Genomic DNA, 23,368 nt, shown 5'->3' on the forward strand with positions numbered 1-23,368 from the left:
TTTGTACATTAGCTCCTCCCCATCTTTTGGTGCAAAAGGTATGTGTAAATATCAATGTGCTTAATAGTACATGAGATGGCTTTAGAATTTATAAAGAGCATCTGATACACCTCAAAATCTGACCTTGTTTCTGCACTATGCAACATAGTGCTCTTTCAACTAACAGATGAAATGTTAAACTGAGGCCTTGTTCTAGTGATATTGTTTGAAGGGCAAATTGGTGTATGACAGAAAGAGAAAGTGTCAGGTGACCTTTATGACATTACTACATCACATTACTACACGTCAGCAAATTACTTCATTGGCAATCATCGCTTAAGATTCCCTAAGAGACTCTATATAATTGCCTGATTATTTGCTCTCTCTTTTTCAAAACATTACATTTTAGCCTGATCCTGTAATATTATAATACAATCGAAAAATTCTCCACCAGCTCAATATGAGAAATATTGATAACATTTTAATATTGTTACATTATTAGAGCACCATGTCATCAGTGAGAAGGGATAAACTGAAATTGCACAGGCTAGTTGTTTTAATCTCATGTGAGAACTTGCTGTGCACAGATGGTCTGCTTTGATCCCTATATTACAACAGTGAATACACTTCAAAGGTACTTCAATTGATTATGAAATGTTTTGGTACAACTTGAGGTAGTGATAGGTGCTATAGAAATGTAAGTTTTTATATATTCCCTGCTAAATGTTTACAGAGAGAAAACCATCAAAAAAAGAAAGCAGCAAAGTAAGGTTTTGTTAAATGGGGGAGAAAGCTATTAGGGCCTTCCTTGTAGACGTCCCAAGGCTGTGCATGTGTGATTAAAATTTTCCCAGCATTTAAAAAAATAGCAAAGTGAAAAGCAGAAGGAATTTAATCTTGAGCCTTAGCAGGCTTTAAATAAAATCAGAAATGCTAACCTCTTCACATTTAGTGATTGGGTGCAGAAATGCCACTTGAAGTTTCAGAGAATTGGTTTCATCTGTGAATGTGATTTATGTTTAAACAGATGAGAAACCTCAATCTACACAATGCAATGGCAGTGTCTAGTGGTTTAATATTTGTCTTTGAAGATTGAGTTCAAATCCAGGCCTCAAAATGTAGAAATATAAAATAGGCATTTGTTCTGGTGGTATAGTTAATCTTAGTTTGTCTTTTAACCTGACCAATTTAAACCATCTGGGAACATGACAGAGTGGAAAAATGTTGATTTGAATTCTTCGCAAGAAACACAGTACACTTGAAAGATGGGTATGGATCCAAGTAGGTCCCTCCGCAACCAATGCTTTGACGTGAAATAGTTAGGCATCTGCTTTATTTTGGTGCAAGGCGACAGAAAGTTGGCTCTTGAAACATTAATTAGCCATTTGACAGCAAGCTAAACAAATAAGAAGTTAATTGAAATACTGGGATAGGATATTAATTTATTTTAAATGTAAGTGGTGGAAGGCACATATGCTCTGTAAGATAGCAGCAATAATGATTTCGTTTCCACACCATTATTCAAACTGAAGGCTGTTTAAGTGAATAAGCAGCATTTTATTTTCACTTTTCTTTTTGCTATTTTCACTTATATTTCCAACAAATGCCTGCCACACCTGCATTCTACCAATACTAGAGTAGAAACAGGAGCCTTTTTGCTCTATGAACTCCAGAGCCACAATGGGTGGTGCATTTATCCCCCAGCCCATCTGAAAGGCCACATCTGGACTCTTATCACTAGAAATTGCACAAATGGTCATTATAACGTCACTGTTCCTTTTAACTGTTCACTGTTCTCACTGTTTTGGCTACGAGTGATGCATCAATGTCACAAGGTGATTTTAAATAGGATGTTAAATGATTCAGTAATTAATAACTGACAACATTCACAGATGAGGCCACTCATGGATGATCTCCTTTTTTAATCTGCCAGGAGGCAGAAAGATGAAAATAATTGTTGTATAATGATGAACCTCCCAGGAAATCCCAGCCTGACAGTCTGTCTACCATAGCAGCCAGGACATCAGACAGTCAAAGCCCTTCATGACAACAGATAATCAGATAAATAAAACATTGAAGATCTGAGGAATAGAAGGGTTTGCAGTTTCAACTATCTTTTGGATTTTCCCCTCATTGGCATTATCCGTATTTTCCCATTCTTCAGGTGTACAGGATGACACTCCCACTGGCTTTTGGACAAGGGTTTGAAGCAATAAGTGTACACAAGAACCAAATTATTTTAAAAGCCATTTGACTTGCTTCCTCTGTTTCGTTGAATGTTCTTGCTCTTTTCTGACAGAATGAATGCCAGAAGGCTTGATGAAGTTGTCATATTTCTGTAAAGAATGTAACCTTTCTCTTTAACCTGCTGTGATATGTTAGCCCCTCTGAGCTCCTTTCAGTTTTTCAAAAGTTATGTTCCTTGATTTGCTTCCAGAACATGAAGACCAGTTTTGAGAATTAGGCAAATACTTTATAATTATTTATCTACCTATGCTAAATGATTATTTAAAGATGCAATAATTTGAGAAGCCTCTTAAGTGCTTGAAAATGGGCTCATTTGAACTAAATGAAACAACACAATGTGACATAGTAGCCTCATTTACAACCTGAACTCCATGTTGACAGTAAATAATGACTGATCAACCGTCCTGGTACACTAGGCTGTACTCCTCTAAGGTTTAATTTAGGTACAGTGCAGTACTGCCTTAATTGCATATCAAATTATCTTAACACAGCAATCATTTGAGGATGTGGACTGTTTTTTCATCAGTAACATAAATTTTTCCTTGTCAATAACATAAAAATAATAAAGGCAAAGAGAATTTCAGAATAGCCCAGAACTTCTTAATCAGACTTTGATGCCATTCAACTAGGGTTAGAGTAGGAAAAAGACATTTTTATTTCATCAATTTTTTGGCAGTTTGAACTGTGATTAGGCAATGAACCAAGAAAGAGAAAATATTGCCTTAAAGATACCTTATGGTGTCCATTTGCAATTTATCATTGCATAATTGGAAGCTATAACAGTTGTAATTATTGCATGATTTTTCACTCTTAGGGATGGAAAGAGTGTTGGTGAGAGGTAAAGTAAAGGCACAAGTTGGCCCTGGAGAGAAAATCATACCTTTCTCGTTATTCTTATAACTGAGTGTTGAGTCAACCAGTCCCTTTGGAGATTTCTCAACTCACCAGCCAGAAGGCTCAAGTGGTCAATTCATGGCCACTTAAAAATATCAACTCACTACTTATCTCCCTGGTGGATGAGAATGGTGGTAAGCTGTCTGACAAGGAAACTGTGGTGACTTGCTTGCCACTTGAAGGGATGTGGGGTCTCTGTTTGCCTAATCTCGGGGCAATGAGGTAGAGCGTTTGTCACCACCCAACATGCTCACCACCACGTTTAGAAGATTTATCAGAAAATCATGCCCAAGATCCATGTTGTAACTCTTTTTACAGACTGTTTGGTTCAGTGACAGAAATAACCTCCACTTTTGCAGAAACATTTGAAATGTTTGTTGGAGTATCCTAAACTCAGCACACATTCCATGTCACATGCATCACTAAGAGTTCTTGATTTGTCTGCCTTATTAAAACGAGATGAATTAAGAAATGTATATTTAATTTCAGCATAACTCGTAAGGGATCAGTCAAGTCCAATCTAATTTGTAATGCAGCTCATATGAGCCTTCTGGCAATGTATTTGGCTTTCTCCCATTTCTTACCCACTTGCTACCGTCTGGCAATATCATTTGAAAAAAAGCCAGATTGCATATGTATGCTCAATAGTTAGTTCCACCTCGCCATTGTCACAAGATTGTCAGACTGCTTGTCAGACCTCTGGTAGATGAACAGAAATTTACTCCAGCTAAATATTGGGATGATTGAAGCTGTTGTTTTTGATTTTTATTATAACCTGGTCACCATCCCTTTGACCTCCACCTTCCATATTTGTATTAAATTGGAGATAGAAAACTTTGCAGGTTGAATTGGGGATTGGAAAGAAATAGCAAATGAACAAGCAAAGTAATAGGATGAACTGAAATGAGTCAGAAGCTCCAGAAAAGAGCAATGAGGTGGTTAGTTGCAAGGTTTTCAGAATTGCATTGCACAGAAAAATTAATGTTGAAGAAAGGCTCCTAAACCTCTGTTTAGGAAAATGATGGTTTAGTTAGTCTGTTGAGGATTCAAATATCACTGAAAACTTCTACCAAAGATACAACAGTACAGTGGCAAGATGTTAGAGGACATTCATTGGCCTTAGTTTGTCGTCTATTAATTTTAAATAAAAGTGTTTCATTTTAAATATTTATATATAATCAGAAAGCAAATCAATAAAATCAGTTAAAATCCAAAGTGCCTCTGGTCTCATAAAGTTTGTGCCTTCTTCATTTAGTTTCACAGCTTTAGATTGGATCAGTCTGATCATAGCTGATCGTCTAACTCAGTACCTTGTTCCCATTTTCTCTCCATACACTTTGACCCCTTCAGCCCAAAGAATCTATCTTCTTGAGAACATGCAATGTTTTGGCTTCAACTGCTTTCTGCAGCAGAGAATTCCACCACTCTTTGGGAGAAGAAGTTTTTCCTCATCATTGTCCTAAATAGCCCACTCCCTATTTTTAGACTCTCATGCCTGATTCAGAATTCCTCAGTCATTGGGAACATCCTTCCTGCATTTATCCTATCTAGTCCTGTTAGAATTTTATAGGTTTCTATGAGACTCACCTTCATTCTTCTAAATTCCAGTGAATATAGTCTTAACTGATCCAGTCTATCTTCATACATCAGTTGTATTGATGTAGGGATCAGTCTGGTAAAATAAGGAGACCACAAATGTGCTCAATACGCCAGGCGTAATCTCACCAAGGTCCTGTACAATTGCTGCAAGACATCCCTGCTCAAATCCTCTTGCTATATAGACAAAAATAATGTTTACCTTTCTTGCTGTCTGCTGCACCTGCATCCTTACTTTCAGCAACTTTGGTACAAGGACATCCGGCTGTTGTTGGTCTTCCCTCTTTCCCAATCAATCACCATTTAAATAATAATCTGCCTTCCAGTTTTTCCTACTAAAGTGGATAACCTCACATTAAAGTGGATAACTCACATTTATCCATATTATATTTCAATTGCCACACATGTGGCAGCACAGTGGCTCAGTGGTTAGCCCTGTTATCTCACAGCACTAAGGACTTGGGTTCAATTTCACTCTTGGGTGACTGTCTGTGTGGAGTTTGCACTTTCTCCCTGTGTCTGTATGGGTTTCCTCCCCCAGTTCAAAGATGTGCAGATTGGGTGGATTGGCTATGTTAAATTGTTTAGAGAGTGCAGGCTAGGTGGGTTAACTATGGGGAATGCAGGACTTTTGTGGGTCTGGATGGGATGCACTTCACAGGGTCAGTGTGGACTTGGTGGGCTTGGTGGGCTAAATGGCCTGTTTCCACACTGCATGGATTCTATTCTATTTGCCCACTCACTCAATTTATCAAAATTACAATTAGTTTCTGTGGATGTAACAAGGCAACCTTTTAACGTTAACTCCTTTGTTTTTTAACCACTTTTTGAGATGAGATGATATGTGATCTCAGATGTGAAATGAGGACTTGGTTCACTGTAACATTGTATGAATGTTTGATGAAAGTTTCTGTTTCCTATCAATCCTCATTCATTAAGATGTTCAACCAAGACCATCCAAAAAAGGTCGACCTGGACCTAATATACCAGCCACTACAGCAGACAGCTGAAACTGACAACTGGAAGCGGCAGGGACAGGCCACTATAAATGCCGGAGAAAACACCACAGAAGCGCTTCACAGGAGGCTCCCAAGCACTGAGGATGTCACCTAGACAGGGGACGAAACGTTTGCAACAAAAACTTCCAGCTCGGCGAACAGAACCACAGCTATGAAGTTGGATGGTTAGTCATGATCACAGTGAATGGTGAAGCAGGCTGAAAGGTCTGAATGGCCTATTCTTGATCCTAGCTTCTATATAAAGAAGTGGCTCCAAAAACAGATTAAAGTCTAATAATTCTGCAGAGATAAACTCATCTCCTGACTCCCAAAATCTGTCCACCATCTATAAGGTACAAGTCAAGAGTGTGTTGGAACACTCCCCACTTGCCTGGGTGAGTGCAGCTCCAACAATACTCAGGAAGCCTGACACCATCCAAGACAAAGCAATCTGTTTGATCAGCACCACATCCACAAATATCCACTTCCTCCACCAGTGATTCTCAGTCACAGCAGTGTGTATCATCTATAAGGTGCACTGTAGAAATTTGCCAAAGATGCTTTGACAGCACCTTCCAAACTCATGACCACTTCAACCTAGAAGGACAGGGGCAGAACATACATGGGACCACCATCACGTGCAATTTACTCTTCAAGCCACTTCCCACCCTGACTTGGAAATATATTGCTGTTTCTTCAGTGTCATTGAGTCAAAACACTAGAATTCCCTCCTTCACAGCATGTGGTTCTACCTACTATAAATGGGCTGCAGCAGTTCAGGAAGGTAGCTCACCAGCACTTTCTCAAGGACAGCTAATGATGGATGATAATGCTGACCTAGCCAGAGATGCTCACAGTCTATGAATGAATAATAACAAAAGAAAAAGAAAGGAGACCCATTATTAAAATTGTGATGAAGGAAGGGAGCATTTATTCAAGTCTCAGACAGCAGAAAGCCTTCAGAAAAACCAATGAAAGAGGTGGACATTATGAATAAAGTTGTACACAGCAGGACTCAGTCAGAAAAACCTGTGATTAAAGTGAGCATCATTATTAAAGCTGCAAGCAATGGGATTCATTCAGTAACGCTGTTCAGCTAAACTGGAATAATTTATTTGGACTACAAATAGTGGGATTCATGTTGAGAAGCTGTGATAAAGGTGGAAATCCTCCAGTTTACCAACAGAAGGCAGGAATTCTCCACTTTATCCACAAAAATTGCTGGAAAACTCTCTGTTAGCAGCATGTCTATTAATGCAAAAGTAGTACTTTAATTTAAGTGATGAAGATAAATAAACGCATTTGGAAAACAAGGAAAAAAGAGCAGGAATAGGTCAATCAGCCCTTCAAGCCCATCCCTCTGTCTAATGAGATCATCATGAATCTTCTTCAACCTTGTTTTTCTGCGCAATCTCTTGATGCTCCTTCCTAACAGAAAGATGTTGTGAAAATTGAAAGGGTTCAGAAAAGATTTACAAGGATGTTGCCAGGGTTGGAGGATTTGGGCTATAGGGAGAGGCTGAACAGGCTGGGGCTGTTTTCCCTGGAGCATTGGAGGCTGAGGGGTGACCTCATAGAGGTTTACAAAATTATGAGGGGCATGGATAGGGTAAATAGGCAAAGTCTTTCCCTGGCATCAGGAAGTCCAGAACTAGAGGGCATAGGTTTAGGGTGAGAGGGGAAAGATATAAAAGGGACCTAAGAGGCAACTTTCCACGCATTTGGAAAACAAGGAAAAAAGAGCAGGAATAGGTCAATCAGCCCTTCAAGCCCATCCCTCTGTCTAATGAGATCATCATGAATCTTCTTCAACCTTGTTTTTCTGCGCAATCTCTTGATGCTCCTTCCTAACAGAAAGATGTTGTGAAAATTGAAAGGGTTCAGAGGGTGGTACCTGTATGGAATGAGCTGCCAGAGGAAGTGGTGGAGTCTGGTACAATTGCAACATTTAAGAGGCATTTGGATGGGTATATGAATAGTAAGGGTTTGGAGGGATATGGGCCGGGTGCTGGCAGGTGGGATAGATTGGGTTGGGATATCTGGTCGGCATGGACAGGTTGGACCGAAGGGTCTGTTTCCATGCTGTCCACCTCTATGACTCTATATGTAGAAATCTTGCAATCTCAATCTTGGCCAAGTGCTGATTAGGTGATTGCTTTGTGGAATAGAACATTGAACATAGAACAATACAGCGCAGAACAGGCCCTTTTGCCCTCGATGTTGCGTCGACCAGTGAACTAGTCTAAGCCCATTCCCCTACACTGTCCCATCATCATCCACATGCTTATCCAAGGACTGTTTAAATGCCACCAATATGGCTGCATTAACTATATTGGAAGGCAGGGCATTCCACGCCCTTACCACTCTCTGAGTAAAGAACTTGCCTCTGAAATCTGTCTTAAGTCTATCACCCCTCAATTTGCAGCTATGCCCTCTTGTACAAGCCGACATCATCATCCTAGGAAAAAGACTTTCACTGTCCACCCTATCTAATCCTCTGATCATCTTGTATGTCTCTATTAAATCCCCTCTTAGCCTTCTTCTTTCCAATGAGAACAGACCCAGGTCTCTCAGCCTTTCCTCATAAGACCTTCCCTCCAGACCAGGTAACATCCTGGTAAATCTCCTCTGCACCTTTTCCAATGCTTCCACATCCTTCCTGTAATGGGGCGACCAGAACTGTACACAATATTCCAAGTGTGGCTGCACTAGCGTTTTGTACAGTTGCAGCATGACATCACGGCTCCGGAACTCAATCCCTCTACCATTCAAAACTTACACACCATTTGCCTTCTTAACAGCACTATCAACCTGGGTGGCAACTTTCAGAGATCTATGTACATGGACACCAAGATCCCTCTGCACATCAACACTACCAAGAATCTTCCCATTGACCCGGTATTCTGCCTTCATGTTATTCTTCCCAAAGTGAATCACCTCGCATTTATCTGCATTGAACTCCATTTGCGACCTCTCAGCTCAATTCTGCAGTTTATCCAAGTCCCCCTGCAACCTGCAAAATTCTTCCACCCTATTCACCACTCCAACTGACTTTAGTGTCATCTGCAAACTTACTAACCTGTCCTGCAATATCCCTGTTCTGTCTGCAAATATGACCCCTGAATGTCTGGTTGCCTGTCTATTGAACTTTCCATTTTGCTCCTTTCCTACATTTTTCTGTCTTTGGTCTGCTGCTGCATTCCAAAGGAGAGCAAGCTCAGAGAGCAGACCTCACATTGTGCCTGGATATATTTTTTTTGATTCAACACTGAGTTCATCAATTTTAGATTGTCATCACTGCACTTAATTTATTTCCGTTATCTTTAATGCTTTTTTCTCATTTCTTCAGCTTGTTTTTTTTTCTTTGTCTTCTTTTTGTTTATAGATGTCTGCCAATCATGATTCTGCCCTTCAAAAATTCCCTATTTGTCCCATTATCACTCCCTTTGGCCCCACACCATTAACGCTTTTGTTGCGCTATTCAAGAGTTTACTATTTTTGTTTCCCTGTTTCACTTGCTTAAAACCTATTACATATCTATATACATGCATACATGATATTGAAATAATAAAATCAGTGAGTAAAATTATGGAGGCACTGGTCACGTTCTCAGTTCTCCTTCGAAACACTGAGAATGCCATAGGATTCCGACATTGTCCAAGACCCTACCATTCATGTCAGAGACTTTCCTAAAACCAACGACTTTACTCAGAAATAATATTGCTGGGATTATTTAATTTCAGACATAGGCTACTCACCTCTGCAATAAAATCACAGTCAATCTGATTGCTCCACATTCCTGCTGACTCCTGACAGTCTTATCAAGATGTTATCTATCTCTGCCTTAACATTCTGCTTCCAATGACTTTGAGGAAGAGAGTTCGAAAGATCCATGATCCTCTGGGAGAAACAAAATTCTTCTCATCGCGTCTTAAATTGGCAACCCCTCATTTTTATACAGTCATCTGAAGTTCTAGGTTTGCCCCCCAAGGGTAATCAGCCTTTCCACATTTACACTGTCAAGGTCCGCACCACCCCCCCCCCCCCCCCCCCCCCCCAACCCTCAACCGAGGATCTTATATGTTTTAATGTAGCCATCTGTTAGTTTTCTAAACTCCTGTGGATAAAAACCAGCCTGTCCAGTCATACTACATAAGACACTGCCCCTCCATTCCAGATATTAGCCTTGTAAACCTTCTCTGGGCTGCTTCCATTTTTCCTTAAATAAGGAGACCCAATAGTGTAAATAGTATTCCAGGTGTGTTCTCACCAATGCTCTGTATAACTGAAACATTACTTTCCTTCTTTTGTATCCAATCCTGTCACAATACATGATAACATTCTCTTAGCTTTCCAAATTCCTTGCTGTACCCACACACTAACCTTTTGCTATTTATGCACAAGGACACCTAGATCCTTCTGCACTTCAAAGGTCTCCAAACTCTCACCATTTAAATGATACACTTCTATATTTTTCTTTTAACCAAAATTAACAATTTTACCTCTTTCACATTACATTCCACGTGCCACATCTTCACCTAATCACGTAACTTTTGCAGATGGCATCAGAAATAATATTGCTAGGAAGATTTAATTCCAGAGTAATGCTAAATAGAACATTGAGTTGTGTAACTTGGAGAAAACAATCCTTAAGATACACAATAGCCTCCAACTTAAACACTAAATCTGAACAAGTAAATAGACCATTATATAGAATAGAATAGCGGATGAAGTCATCACTCACCAAGGTATAAAAGAAGCAGCAAATATATTTGAAGAAGTTCTGAAAGTCTTTAACAATTATTTTAACTTCAGAGCAAATAAAGTTCTTCAGAGAGTAAGGTTTTATTGGAAGAGTTCAGCTTCTCATGGAATCCATGGCTGACTTCATTAATGATTTCTGTAGATTAGTGGAGATATGTGACTGTAGCGATTTAAAATCAGAGTTCATAAGAGACATTGTTGTTGGATTTACTGATGAGGTTTCGATCAGATTTATTTTCAAAAGAAAATTTGACTGTAGATACAGATGGTGAGTGAAGTTGAATTGTGGATGCAAGAGGATGGTATCAATCTTGTCACAGAAGAACAGTGGAATCCATTGAGCTCTTAATGTAAAGAAAACCACAAAAAATGTTCACAAACAACATGTACAGCGAGTTAATAGCCTCCGGATCCTAAAGGTTCTTATCAATGCTGTGGAGCAAGGAAATCTTTGAGGCCCAGCAAAGAATTCTTTATCTCTAATCCAATATGCCATTTCCAGAAAATGTGCCAAAGTGAGACACAGTCACAGGGAGCAAGAAGTGAAAGAGTTACAAATACAAAAAAGTCAATGAGGTAAAACAGTCTTCAATAGAAAAAATGCCTAAACTATTCTAAGGAGAAATAGGTGATCCAGAATTAGCCTTTTGGCAATAGGACATATATGTCAATGGGTATCTCACAAATTTCAAGCTTGATAAAAGAGGTATCTTTATATGATAAAATAGTCAGATATGGTGAAAACATTGTTTACTGCCAACATGGATGTCTTTTTGGGAAAGAGGCGAGCTGAAGTCTCCTGGCAGATGCTCTGACTTCTATATCAAGAATTCTTGATGTCTACATTGTTTTTGTATTTGATAAAATAGGAAGCAAAATATTAAGGAAGTGAGATGTTTCATTAATAAGGTCAGTAACAAGCAATAATCCTCTTATTGGCAACTCACCGCTGCCTCGTGAGAGTCTCATCTTGATGCCTGACCAGTGGCAGTGAGTTGCTCTTGATGTTAGATAGCCCTCTTGGGACAAATCATGTGATTTTGCCACAAATTACATGATAGTTTATGTAATTACTGTTCAGGCCCCAGTACGATTTTGTCCTATTATCTATCTTTTCAGTGTAACTTTACTCAGTTGCTAATGTGCAATAAACTACATCTTGTTTATGGTAAACACATCTTCTCGTTGGACTAGCATGTGACTTACCTTTACCACACCAAATCAAGTGAATCCCCATAGTTCTCTGCTGTAGATGAAAATGGTGGCTAAAAGCTGACCTCATTGTGAGCCATAATGCAGAAACCCTTATAAAACACAATGGTCAGTGATGAGGATTGTTCATTCAAAAGCATGAGATTAGATGTTTTGTTTTTGCAGTTCTGGTCAGATCAATAAACATTTTTCAGCTTTGCAGACAAGCCTTCCATGCAGTGATTTGGCATGCAACTGCTGCACTGAGTAACTTGGCTTGGTTTTTGTGCCATCCGAAAAAACATTTCTTTCTTCATGTTCTTTATCTCCATCAGTATCTCTAGATCAGTGTTTGAACATCAGTGCTGATTCTGCACCACCACTGTTTGCCATTTCCACTGTTCAAATGGAATTTGGTTTAATGCTATCCCTCGAGGAGCTGGAAGGTCTCATTAAATGGCAGCACTGACATCTGATTTCACCCCGTGTCCCTACACCACAAGGGTAAAAATGTCGATGGATGTAGAGTGTAGTACTGGCAGCCCGCCAATTTAAATCAAATTAACTGTGAGCTACAATTTCCTCTTTCTCATGTGGTGTTGGACTTCACTGTGCATTCCAGGCTATTTTCTGACGAAACTCAAATTCTCTTCTTATGTAAACTTCAGATCAAGAATAGAAGACACGAATCTGGAGCTGCTGATTGAAATACATTCTAATAATGCTTAAATTCCTGTAGTTACAAGCTAATGCTGTTATGTAATCAGCTATTCACCTGGTATTATCTCCTACTAAGCGATATTTAAAATCGGGAAGTAAGTCATCCTTTTTATAAATGATAAGGACATTGATTAAGACAATCATCTTCTAACTCAATGCTCCAACATGTTTCAGCCTTTATAAATGTGCTAGACAGCAATCAAGCTTTCAGCACCTTTGCAGTCTGTTTTTTATATGATAAAGTGAGTGCGAAACAATTTAAGTAGCAAGAGTGATATTGTCACAACTGATTAAGTGTTTGTGATACAGAGCAGGAAGATAAATGAACTGTGAAATTTGTATACTCACCAATAATTTCTTAAGAATTATAGCCGTGATTGTTTTCTTTGTTCTACTGTTTGGGCACAGCAAATTAAAAGTACAGTTCATTTCATAAAGGCTCTATTTATTCAATCCCTTAATTCTCTGATGTCAAAAAGAATATGGGTACAGATATTCATTTTTCATTATGGATGAGGTTAGACATTTGGCCTCTCTTAGTGAGGTTAAAGCATCCTGTGTTCTTTAAATAATCCTTCGACTCTCGCCCACTGGAGACTTGTTTCACATGTTGATAATTTCGTTGGATGAGCATTGACTGTCTGCCTACTAACCAGCTGAGTAACTGGCTGGCTAGCTGAACTCCAAAAGGCATTCACTGACAGACACAAATTCCAAACATTCAGATTGATTATTAGTAATATGTATGATTATTCTTAATTTCATTATCAATATTATATATTTCTGTGAGATGACCTTTCTAACACCTCTTTCCCATGCTGAAAAGCCCAATACTTTCCAGTCATGACATTAAGACTTAACCCAGTGCTATAATGCTTCTCTGTTTCTTGGCAACCAGAACTGACCATAGGAGCAGAAGTAGATTATTCAGCCCATCAAGTCTGCTTTGTCATTTGAATGATATTGTGGCTGATATTCTCAACATCCCTTTCCCCTTAGCCCATGAGCAGGAGAATCGGAGTTTTGGGCATAAGCTTCCTGAAGAAGGGCTTATGCCCGAAACGTCGATTCTCCTGTTCCCTGGATGCTGTCTGACCTGCTGCGCTTTTCCAGCAACACATTTCCAGCTCTGATCTCCAGCATCTGCAGACCTCACTTTCTCCATAGTCATACTACATTAGTAAGTGGCATAGGATCAATTTTACTTGAAAATCTCAAACAGATTTACTGAACAGACAAATTGATAACTTGCAGTTATAATGCAACTTATATGCATATCTGTAATCCAGTGTGCTGCTGCTTGGAGTCCCCATGGTTGCTGGTCGTGTGGTGTCACCTTGATTGTCAGCTCATTAACATACTTAGATCTTAAATCTGGAACACAACATCCCCTTCTTTCTCTCTCAAGAATTTTATGCACTAAGAGTGAAAATAGATGTCCATAAGGTAATTGCAAAACTATTTACACAGAAACAAAATTGTAAAGTTTGTGAGCTTAAGACTCTAAAAGGCTGTATAAGTTGATACTTCAGGGGTAGCAGGGTGGCTCAGTGGTTAGCACTGCTGCCTCATGGCACCAGGGAACAGGGTTTGATTCCACCCTTGGGCAATTGCGTGGAGTTCGCATGTTCTCCCCATGTCTTTGTGGGTTCCCTCTGAGTGGTCCAGTTAGCTCCCACAATCCAAAAGATGTGCAGATTAGGTGGATCAGCCATGGGAAATGCAGGGATAGGGTAGGGAGATGGGTCTGGGTGGGATGCTCTTCAGAAGATTGGTGTGGCCTCGATCGGCCGAAATGCCTGCCCCCACACTTTGGGTATTCTACAATTCTATGAATATTTCTGCATCTTATGAGTCACACTCAGTTGTACACATGTTGGTTTCTTCTGCATTGCTCGAGAGTTGGTTACTATCATGATGCCTTTTTTGCACCTTTGTTATATGAGCTTAGAGAGAAAATGAGGATTTCATATCTGTGTGTGTTCTATGCATCTCCCTGCATCTCCCTGAGTTGGCTTCTGCTTCTCCTCAACATTACTCTATTAAGTGTTGTGACTTTGTCAAATCCAGGCTGACTGATTACTTTGCATATCTCTGTTGTATAACCAGGTTCCTTGGGCAGTATGTGTGACTCTGACCTTCTGTCCTATATGTTGATTAGGCATTTCCACAGTGCCATAGTGGTCTTTATTCTCCCTTATTTTATGAGAAATATATCCTGTATTTCTGAGAGTTTGGAGAGGTAATAATTTGGTAGTGTTATCCTGACTTGCCTTCTGTACATGATCTCTGCTGGCGATGGTAAGCTCACATCCAGAGATATGGCTTTGAAAAACAATATAACTGTTTTTAAAATTCACTCATGGGACATGGGCACTGCTGTCTGGGCCAGCATTTACGCCCATCTCATGTGCCCTCAAGAAGGTGGTGCAACCTTGAATATTTGCCCTCTTTGTGCTATGGTAAACCCACAGTACTGTTCAGGAGGGAATTCTGGGATCTTGACCTAACAACACTACAGGAACAGCAATGTAATTCCATGACTGGATGGTAAGTGGCTGGAAGGGAAACTTGCAGTTGATGGTGGTCTCATGTATCTGCTGAGACCTGAACCCAGGCCTTCAGATCTAGAGGTATGGACAAAACCATGACACGACAAGAGCCCTTAAAGTTCATAGTTGTTTACCTATGGTTAGAATCTATTTGGTTACAAGAAGTGATAGTTCTTGTTTAGTACAAAAACCTGGTCTGTGTTTTCTGTTAGCCTGGTTGTATCCAACAGATAAATTGGTGACTTCACGTGTACTGATAAACTTCTTAACTTTTGTGATAACTCTAGGAATAGTGGGGCTTGATTTCCAGTGTGCTACCCTAAGAGACATGACATATTGTTTATGCTTCATTTAGAACACACATGTCCTTAAAGGATCTTCCTGTATTGTGGCCTTTTCTCAGATACAATTTCTTCAAGTAGACTAAATATTGCACTCATTGTATCTGCTATGGACTACACACTCAAAGTCTCCTTCAACTGGTTAACAACTTGAAGAAGTATTTCAGTGACTAGGATAAATTCATCACCATTCATGGTGAATAAATTTGTTATGATTTTTGGGGCAAGGAGCTGAATTTCATGGGGGTGTAGAGATTGTTTGTGTTGCTCCAGTTGGTGACTATCATGCCTCATAGATCTTTGCTGCCTTCTGCAATTGATCCCGAGCGAGTACATGGCATTCTTTGCCAGGTGTCAGGTTTGCTCTATGCCTGTACAGTCCTCATGTACATCTGACAATATGTCTTGGCAAAGACCTTTGAATATAAGTGCATGTTTCCCTTTAAACATTACGCCTTTTTGGCTACTTACTTCATCTGTTTGTGGCCCAAAGCATTCAAGGGTGTTTGGCACCACATGTATCATGTCAGACTATCCTTCAATGATAATTTTTTGAAATGTGGCCTCCAGTCACAGGTGGCAACACTGAGGGAAGGCACCAAGCAGGGGCACTCGAGCAGATGAACAAACCCAGTATGGAGGAAACAATGTCGTTGGCTGTGATAATTTCCCATTTTGTACATTGAACGGAACAGTTTGCACTGTTCTGTTTCTTCAGCTTTTGAATCTAGTTCAATTAAATTTCACCGAAAGCATGTGGCTCAGTCATTTGCTCCTACTGAATCAGACCTAACACTGATTTATGTGTTATTGCAGCGACATGATCTTGAAACATCCTTAAGATGTTGATCCAATGTTTTAACATTTGTACAAAAAGGAGTGTGAGGAGGAAATCATCCCAGTTCACCCTAAGTGTCAAGTTTTTAAGAGTTTATTTTCAGGATCATACAGCTAAGGGCTTTTAGCTATAAATGTCAGAAATAAATTCCATAATTTGTCTTACTTTAATTCTGGTACTATCAACAAATACAAAAATTAAGAGATTGTGCAGCTGCACATGGTTGAGCTGAATAGCTATATTTGATTTTTTTAAATTCATTAGAAGTTTTTTTGTATTATTGAGATATTTGCTAAACTTAACTAAGAGCTTTATGATCTTGCAAGTCATTGCCTGTGTGTGAATTTGAGTAATTAGAAAGGATAAAGAGATGCTTATGTTGTCATTGTGAACATGTTTGCAGTTACTTGTAGGTAGTGGGAGTTTGGTAATAATCTTATCAAAGTTCCATATCTTCAATGATTCAAGGAATGCCAGGTGTCTCGGTGGATTGGTGCAACTTAGCCACATTGGGTCATACAAACCAGGAAGGTCCAAAGTTGATCCCTCATGGTTTCAGCAAAGACAGTGATGGTTTTTAAATTTCTTTTAATTGGTGAGATGTGGGCATCGCTAGCCAAGTAGCATTTATTGCCTACCCCAAGCCGCCCCTATGAATCCACCTGCTGTGGGTTGACCCGTAATGCTCTGAGGGAGGGAATTCCAGGATTTTGACCCAGTGACAGTGAAAGAATGGAGAAATATTTCCAAAGTCAGATGCTGAATGGCTTGGAGGGGAACTTGAAGGTGGTACAACAAGTGTATTCCAGTAATGTTGTGACTTATCTCGCATTACCATCTTTGATCATTACTCCAGCCATATGTTCCGATGTTGGATTAATCAGCTTCTTACTTTTAAAATATTTTATTTTTGGAATGTAGGTGATTCTGTCTGGCTCACATTTTCATTGTTATTTCCTTGCTGTCCTGGGAAACTATGGTAGGCCTTTTCCCCTAGACCAGGGCAGTCAATGTGCTTATGGTGCTCTCACAATCTTTTACTGAGGAATTCCAGGATGTTGAGCATGTGATAGTGAAAAAATGGCAGTATGTTCTTCAAGTCAGATAGTGTATGATATTGAGGGAAAACCTAGGGGCAATAATGTTTCCATGATCTTGTTAATCTTGTTGTTTGATGTAGAAGTCAGTTTGCCAGTGATGAAGATTGTTCAGTCACACCTCCTCCTTACTGATCAAGTAGCCTGCTCTGTCCTGGGTAGCATAGAATCCCTACAGTGCTGAAACAGGCCATTCAGCCCATCGAGTCCACACCGACCCTTTGAAGAGCATCCCACCCAGATAACTCCATCCCTATAACCCTGCATTTCCCGTGGCTAATCCACTTAGCCTGCACATCCCTGGACACTATGGGGCAATTTAACTAACCAATCCACCTAACCTGCACATCTTTGGAATGTGGGAGGAAACCAGAGCACCCAGAGGAAACCCAAACAGACACAGGGAGAATGTGCAAACTCCACACAGATAGTTGCTCGAGGCTGGATTGGAACCCTGGTCCCCGGCAGGGGAGGCAGCAGTGCTAACCGCTGAGCCACTGTAGTGTTGAAGCTATTGAGATTTTCTGTATAGTGAGTGGTGTTCACTAGTAACTTACTCCTCTTTGAAGGGAGAGAGGTTCTGAGTGGTCATTAGGTGAGAACTTCTCATTGAATGCCTCATCCTTTTCTATTGTTTACGCAGTTATGTTAGTGATTGTCTTGATCCACTAGGAACATTTCAACAGAGATTATTGGCCAAGGATGACTTGAGGGAGTTAATGGTGGGAGGGAGCCTGGTGATGGTGGTGCATTGCAAGATAAAGGCAAGGCGGTTCAAATGATTTCTGTTAGAGATACTTAATATTTGGTGCTTCTGTGGTATAACCGTTACTTGCTATTTGTCACAGCAAGCCTGGATCACGTCAAGGAACTGAGCAGACAGGCGTAGGCCAATTTGAGTGGTTGTAAATGATGTTGTATAATTACCAAAAAACATTCCTCATCCTGACCTTATGATGGAGTGAAGGTGAGTGATGAAACAGCTGAAATGATTGCACCAAGAACACTCCCCTGAGAATTTGCAAGGAGCTTTTGTAGCAGTAGTATCTCTATCTCTGGGTCAGAAGGTCTGGGTCCAAGTCCTATTTACCCCAGACATGTGTCATAATCCATCTGAACATATTGTTTAAGAATGCCTACCTGTGGGTGCAATGCTCTGTTGGGAGTTGGTAATGTGGCAATAGAGCCACTAACTTAGTAATTTAGAGGCCAAGCTAATGTTCTGGGGACATGGTTCAAATCCCTCCATGTAGGTGGTGAAACTTGAGTTAATTAAAAAGAAAATCGAGAGCAAACAAAAGTGAAACAACAGTGACTATGTAACCACCATTGTTCGTCATAAAAATCCCCTGAGAATTTGTGCAGGCAAAGGCTAGTCTCCAACATTCATGACCACCTCTCTTTGTGTCAGCTGTGATCCTGGTCATTGGGGGGATTTTTCCTTGACCCCCACGTGACTTTTGGTTTTGCTAAAGTTCCTTGATGCTGCAAACAGTCGATTGATGCTTTGATATTGAATGGAGCCACTCTCCTTTCCTTGCTGACACTGTCCAGACTTACATATGTAGTATGACCAGTTGAGCAAGATACTGAATATATCATATACTAATGCGGCCTTCGATAGCGAAGGTGAGAAGAGGTTAAAATGATCTTGTTACATAAGAGAAAATAGAAAATTGAATGTATCACCATCCATTTTAATTATACTGTCGGAATTACTGTTGGACACTTTATTTTTTAAAACTCTGTGACACTAAATATTTATAAGCTATAAACATTTGGAATAAATCACATTCTGTTTTGTTAAGATATACTTGGTAAAAGCACTTAAAATCTTCCAGTTGTACGTTTTACTTTTATCAGTGTGAGGTAAGGAAATGTGGATAGTGGTAATGTGCTCCTATTTCAAACAAGGCTAAGGTGATAATTAGAATGTCAAACATTTTTTGCCGTGTAAACTTACCTACACTCTGAGTGTAGGGGATTATTACAAATGGAACAATGCTCTCATAGAGATCACAGGATTAACTGACTGTTCATCTTTCACCACCAAACACCGGCATCAAAACAATTTTACAGAAAAGCTATTCATAACCTGTTGACTAAAACAGCATGATTACCGTAGCATTGCCCTAGCTTGTTGCTTTGCTTCTACATCAGAACAATTTGTGAGGAGAAAATTTCAAAGTGAAAAGTTTAATTCATTTTGCATGAGGTGGCTTGGATTCCAGCTTGGGAAATGATCAGTGAGCAGTTGTTACTAACCCCACTCCTATGCTTTCATGGCAACTTATATTTTTTAAGTTACTCCTTGCATTAGAGTTGTGCTGATTTTCAGTATATCATCCTCATCTTATCACCAGTATGGAAAAGGAGAAAATGAATTGCATAGAACATGTTCTGACTTTGTCTTAGAAATTGTTCTCAAAAAGAAATCAGTACTTAAAGACTTTGTGGACATACAGAAAAGTATTTAACAGTTGGTTTCAGATTTAAACTTATAATAGATGATAGTAAATGTCATCTGTCAGAGACTCACTTCATAACCTCTGACAGATTGGAAATGTTTGGCTGATTGTGATTTGGTTAACTCTCCCTTGGAGTGCTTGGAATTGTTTACTATCTTGAAGATACTACAAAAATTTAAGTTTCTGTTTCTCTGAAGAACAAATTGTCTTTAGGAAAGTAAACTGCTTCAAATACTCATGTTGTTTTAGCCATAAGTATTCTGCCACTTCCACTGCAGCAGGAAGATAGTGTAAGTATAAGTTTGAATGGGTTTATCTTATTGGGCTGGGAAAATGGAGTTTGAAAAAGATTGCATAGCACTTTTTAACAAGACAGGTTGGGATAAATTTCCGCACAATGACTAATGTTGCAGTTACACTAGTGGAGGAAGATTTGAATTTGCTGGTGGTCAGAAGAAGTATTCCTAGTTTCCTGGGTCAGCTTAATTGCATATGCATCTGTAAATCCCATGTGAAACAGTTGTAAGCTGCTGGAATGCATGGGAATTGGAGTGCAGCCTTTAAAAAAAGACAGCACAACAATCAAGAAGCTATGAGGGAAAATAGTCACCCACCACAATAGTGAAATGAAAGCAGTGAAGCAGGTGTCAGTGACTGGAAAAAGTTGCTGGTAGTGACATGTTGAGACGGAATAACTATGACTACAAGGAATAGCAGGATTGTGGCTGGTGACAGCTGTGGAGATTGGAGCACAAACACCACTAGGATATTTTCAGACAGAAATGGAACTGATATCAAGCTTGTCAAATCTGAAAGCTTTGTTCTTGTGAGCTGTGCATGAGAAAGTAATTGTTCAGCCAAGCTGTCATCACATTTTGGAGAGCTACACCCTCCAGTGCTAAATGTAAGGTCAGTGTATATACTGTACACTCAGATCAGCTTTGATTGTAACTGTCTGTTTCTGTACCCTGAATCAAGATGCATAGTTTTAGATGTTCCAACATGCCTTATATATACATTAAATCATACTGATGGAAAATTGTTGTGCGATTGATAATACCCCGAGTTTAATGGTTGTCAATGCCTGATTAAACTTCAGTCCCTGAAGTTTCATGAGCCTTTTGATGCAATTCTGGTGTACGTCAATTGAACATGGGCGAACTGATCAGAATTCAGTGGGAAGAGCAATTGGGTAAGGTACAACTGGCAGCTGAGTGGCTTCTGGCTGCTGTCTGCCTTTGAAGAAAGAGAAACCTGCATTAATATTCTGAGTGAGCGTGTGTCACATGAAAAATGACAGTGAGAGTAGTTGTGATATCGAAAAAGCCATCAAGATTTAAAATGTCACTGCAAACTTCTAGAGATATCTACTTGTTTTGTTATCTGTCTGCTTCATTTCAAGTATCAACTTCATTGATTTTGAACACTCATTTTTAATAAATCCATTGCATACTTTTCAATCCTGTTGGAAGTCAAAATTACGAAGGTACAAAATAGAGGCAGAAATATACCATTTGGCCCCTTTGCTATTCAATAAGGTCATAGCTGATTTGTGTGTGTTTCCAATTCCACATTCCCATCTATCACTGGCATTTTTACCCTGCACAACAAAAATCTACCTATCATAACTCTATGATACATAAAAATATTTAATGACACCGCCTTCCGAGGCACAGAGTTCCAAAATCACAGGTCCTTCTGAGATAAATTTTCCCATTTGTGCCATAATAAGGCAAACCCTAATTTCAAACAAAAATAGAAATTGCTGGAGAAACTCAGCAGATCTAGTGGCATCTGTGGAGAGAAAACAGAGTTAACATTTCGAGTCCAATAACCCTTTTTCAGAAGGTATTCTGTAAGCAGAAAGTTCTGAAGAAGAATCGCTGGATTCAAAATGTTAACTCTGCCTTCTCTCCACAGATTTTGCCAGACCTGCTGAGTTTCTCCAGCAATTTCTGCTATTGTTTCAGATTTCCAGCACTTGCAGTTCTTTGTTTTATAATCCCTCATTATAAGTGACCCACAAAAAGAAACGTCCTTTCCACATTCATGTTCATGATCAGGCATCAATCTAATTAACCTCCTTTGAACCACCTGCTGTGCATTTACATCCTCACTTATGTAAGGAAACCAACGGTGAGCACAATATTTGAGATGTGGTCTCACTAATGCTGTAAGTCATTGATGCAAATTGTAAAAGATTGAGGCCCTAGCAAGGAGCCACACGAGTCTGTACTCGTCACATCCTGCAATTCAAACAGAGACCCATTTATACATATTCTTTATATTCTGACAGCCAGCTAATCTTCTATCTATGATAATATGTCACCCCTATGTCATAAGCTTTTATTTTCTGCAATAACCTTTGATGTGGAACCTTATCAAATACCTTCTAGAAATTCAAGTATGATATGGCTACAGACTCCCCTTTATCCATAGTGCATCTCACTCCTTCAAGGAACTCCAATATATTAATTAAACATGATTTCCCTTTGATGAAATCGTGCTGACTTTTACCAACCAACTTGGGGTTTAGCAAAAGTGCAGCTATAATTGAATGAATGATCAATTCCAATACCTTACCATTATAAACTACTGCCCTGGAGTTTTCGTTGTCCTGCCTTTTTTCCTTCTGGAATATATGGGTTATATTTCCTGCTTTCCAGTCTGATGGAACCTTCCCTGAATTGAAGGAATTTTGGAAAGTCGATGAATTACAGTCTTGATTTGAATCAGAAGTAAAATTTTCATATTCCCAGCAAAGCAGGGACTTTTGTGTCTATTCACTTCAATTGTTCAAGAAATTATGCTGTGAATTATAGCATAATACAGCAACACATAATACAGTGCACAACAATGTATATGAAGTTTCTGCTCCTTTTTAATTCATAATCTTAACAACTTGCGATGATTGCAACTTGTTGCTTAGCTAGTACCTGCCTGTGCAAGTATTAAAAGATAATTTTTTTAAAAATCCATTACAAATTGTGTTTTTACTCATATTTTATAATTAACACATTCATTGTTACAGACCTTTGAAGCAAGTGGGACTTGAACCATGGTTTGCAGGTAGGGATACAACCATGGGATACCACCACTGCTCCATAATGGGGCTTTTGCAGCAGAGTCAATACTTTAGCACTAAACCAAACATCCTTACAAGTATCAACTGTGACCCTTTTTCTTAGCACTCTCTCCTTTGAGTCTGTAGGTTTAAGTTCTACTCCAGGAAGTTGAAAACAACATCCAGACTGACTCTCTTAACGGAGTGCTGTACTAAATTTTGGATGCAACTTTAAACCGAGGCCCTGTTTGCCTCCTTCAGTGGATATAAAAGATAAACTCTGAAGAAGAATGAGTGGAGGGGAGGGAAGAGTGTCTCTATGATATTAAAGCCTTTATTTATACATTATGCAACATCTCAAAGATTATTTAATCATTACACCATGTGGGAGCTTGCTGTGTGCTAATTGGCTCAAACACTATAATAGCAAAATCATCTTGTCAAAGGTATGTCAGGTTTTAGCAAAGTCACGATATAAATGTAACCTTTTTCTTACACTTCCACCAGCATTTTAGTAAATCACAAATGAACAATTAACATTGAAAGTATCCATTTACATCAAAATAGCTTAAAAAATACCAAAACGTTCAAAGAGCATTTTGAAAGAATTCAGTGTTTT

The 23,368-nt window shown here is 39.3% G+C and overlaps 2 long non-coding RNA genes across 2 annotated transcripts in view; one reads left to right on the top strand and one right to left on the bottom strand.

The window, feature by feature from the left end:
- Nucleotides 1–23,368, bottom strand: part of LOC148149802 (uncharacterized) — a 57,672-nt gene that overhangs the window by 24,723 nt on the left and 9,581 nt on the right. The window lies entirely within an intron of this gene.
- The window catches only part of LOC148149803 (uncharacterized), an 85,867-nt gene continuing 82,961 nt past the window's right edge, over nt 20,463–23,368 (top strand). The window contains exons 1-2 of the long non-coding RNA XR_015757360.1: nt 20,463–20,589; nt 22,717–22,754. This is a non-coding gene — a long non-coding RNA (uncharacterized LOC148149803). The remainder of the gene's footprint in view (nt 20,590–22,716; nt 22,755–23,368) is intronic.

The sequence above is a fragment of the Chiloscyllium plagiosum genome, unplaced genomic scaffold (genome assembly GCF_037043375.1).
Source record: "Chiloscyllium plagiosum isolate Xiang-an unplaced genomic scaffold, Cpla_swu_hap1 HiC_scaffold_6, whole genome shotgun sequence".
Classification (NCBI taxonomy): Eukaryota; Metazoa; Chordata; class Chondrichthyes; order Orectolobiformes; family Hemiscylliidae; genus Chiloscyllium; species Chiloscyllium plagiosum.